A 2,849-nucleotide genomic window follows, 5' to 3' on the forward strand; every position below is an offset into this window, starting at 1 on the left:
TTTTTTTCCAGCTTCAGTTTGGCCTGGCCTAGCGACCCATAATGAAATATACATAAGTAAGTATTTAGAAAGCAAAGAAAAAAAAACAAAAACGAAATATATACATATAAATAATATCTCATAATGTCGTGAAATATCTGAAGCGGAGGGGCAGGTGGGGCTGGCTGCCCTGTAGCCACGATACCTCCCCACACCCACCCACAGCTGGAAGAGTGTCTCAGGCGTTCGCATCCGTATATTATAATAATGCGGATAAAGAGATACAATTTCATTGATATCGTCTAAAAGTTCAATATACACGAAGATTTATGGCCAGCGGACGGTCGGTCAAAAAAAAAAGAACTTGAAGATGATCCCCCTAGAGCTCCAGCCGCATGCAAAGGCCACAAGCTCGAGACTTCGTTTCACTTCTCATATTATTTTTCTTTTTTCGTTTTTGGTCTGTCGCTTTTGTTTTGGCTGGCTGGCCAAAAGATTCATGTTCATGGCCAAGATACAGCACAAAATTATCAAATACTCGCACATACCGACATTTATATATTTTTTATGTGTGCCGCTGCAGATACAAAGATATAAAGATACAAGATACATGCCTTCTCTTGCAAACAAACGATTTTTGATAAATGCCTCTCATTACATTTTTCATTATGAGCCCCAATATATCATTGTATTGTGGCCGAAAAGAACCATCTAAATCCATCTAAATCGCATATGACATACTTTTATTACTGGCCATAATATTAGCTAATTGTATCAGGTAAATAAAACATTACTGTAGTTATAAGTGCTCAAAGAATTTCATTCTTAAATATATATAATTTCCACGTGTCTTTGATTATGGTGATCTAGCTAAGAGCGAATAGGAACTAGGTTATATAGGGAATGTCTAAAAACTATTTATGTCTGTATCAAAGTTTCTATTCCACAGATTTATAACGATTTTTATTGATATATTTGTCAGTGCGATATTAGACTGTTGAAATTGCAATTAGATATCTTGATGCCGTGTTAATCGATTGATTTATTATTGTGGTGCAATTAAAGGATGCACTGTCACTAAGAGAGAGACAACAATAGCTGTTGCTGAACGTAGTCCCGGGTGTCGCTGGGTGAGAGCGAGACGGCTAGTTATGTCGCTCACAGCAGGGTCGCTGTGCTTTCGATGAACAAGAATATGCGACCATGATTAGAATGATTAGAAGTTTCGAGAGTAGACGAGAAGTCAAACTTGGTCAAAGATTATTGAACGAGAAAGGGCATTAAAAAGAGTTTAGCGACACACCGGGAATTCGTTGATACGCGCAGCTAAGATGGAAAACCAGAATGAGAAACGCAACGCCCCGACATATTAATAATTTTTTATTAATTTAAAGTATTTTTATATTTCGAGCCTAGAAGCCATAAACTGTGTTCCAACACTTAGCTCCCTTCGTAGAGAATTCAAAATTATAAACAAATATTTTGTACTAATTTTTTTTTTTTTTTTTTTTAATTGCTCTGCATTGCTTCATTTAAAAATTTCATTTTTTGTATTATTCAATTCTTGGATTGTCTAGCTTCCCAGGATCTAGGCTAAAGTGAAAGTAACTGACTTGCTGAGATGGCCAACAGCGAAGGCTAATAAACGTAAAATAATTGTGGCCCTCAAGGAAATCAGGCGTTCGCCAGGCAGCAAGTGGAAAGGCCAACTAAACGAAACGGGACATTAGGAATTGCAGCAGGCATGCCGTGCGGTTGAGCAGGTGGTGGTGGCACACTAATTACAGCAGGGCGCGTGTGTACGTAATAATGCATATGAACCCAATGGCTGTTTGGCAGCTATAAAATTCAATAATTGTTGCAATTGCAGCAGAAGGGACTCAGCAGCCAGCACGCGACCTTGCACTGCCGGCTGAAATTTGTGGTGCAAGGTCAGGAGCGAACCGCAGTCGCCATCAAGGTTAATTGTCCATTAAGCGTGCGGAGAAAGTGCAAGTGTCTGGAAATGCCACCACCAAAGTGGCATCAAGCGCCCGCCAATGCCAGCGACTGGGCTGCATCTTAACCAAACTGCCCGGACTGTGTGTGTGTGTGTGTGTGTGTGTGTGTGTGTGTGCGAGTGTTATTTATGAGGTCAATGCGCTCATTTAGCTCCGACTTTGACTTTTAGCTTGGCCAACTGACCGACTGGTGCATCGCTCAGCTGGCTATGCATTTAAAATATATCAGTGAAAGACTTAGGCAAATAAAATGGGTGAGAATTTAAGTTCTCTAGCGAGAGCTGACTATGCCTCCTCAGTCTGGCTGTTCTGTAAAGAAAAGAAATCTCTGCATGAATCTATTTCAACAGGAATTGCTGCCTCTATTCGACGTCATAAGCTCAGATAAATTGAAAAGTTTTATTAAATTTTAAGCTTCAATTTATAAATAAAATATATTCTTATTGAGAACTGTTTGCTCCGGGTCTGCTACGATCAAATTGAATAAAAATCGATCAACATCATTCTAATGATTCTATATTTATACAAAAAATTATTGAAATATATAAGTAACATATATCGAAACTATCCCATTCATAAACTATCCCATTCATAAACTCACACTTTTCATAAATAATGTCCTTGTGGATAAAAAAAACCGTATTCTACCATAACATAGTGCGGAAGGAAGAGCGATGAGTGTCCATCCAGTATAATGAATTCAAAATCACTTCCGATTTGTCGATTGAATAAAATTACTATAATAAATTTGCACATACAGAGGGAATGCGATAAGGAAACCGAAAGGAAGAAAGTGGAAAAGAGAGAGAGAGAGAGAGGCAGTGCTGGGTAATCCCCTCGAACTTGGGCATAACAAGTGAAAAAAGATTG

General features: G+C 38.6%; 1 long non-coding RNA gene across 2 annotated transcripts; it reads left to right on the plus strand.

The window, feature by feature from the left end:
* The first annotated feature begins 1,204 nt into the window (after positions 1-1,204).
* On the plus strand, positions 1,205-2,482 carry LOC122756799. 2 transcript variants are annotated; one of them, XR_006356648.1, is made up of 3 exons: positions 1,205-1,372; positions 1,557-1,778; positions 1,850-2,482. It is a non-coding gene; the product is annotated as an uncharacterized LOC122756799 (long non-coding RNA). The 2 variants fall into 2 exon arrangements; XR_006356647.1 differs by having other exon boundaries at positions 1,205-1,778.
* The last annotated feature ends 367 nt before the right edge of the window (positions 2,483-2,849 follow it).

Source organism: Drosophila mojavensis, unplaced genomic scaffold (genome assembly GCF_018153725.1).
Source record: "Drosophila mojavensis isolate 15081-1352.22 unplaced genomic scaffold, ASM1815372v1 contig_16, whole genome shotgun sequence".
Taxonomy (NCBI): domain Eukaryota; kingdom Metazoa; phylum Arthropoda; class Insecta; order Diptera; family Drosophilidae; genus Drosophila; species Drosophila mojavensis.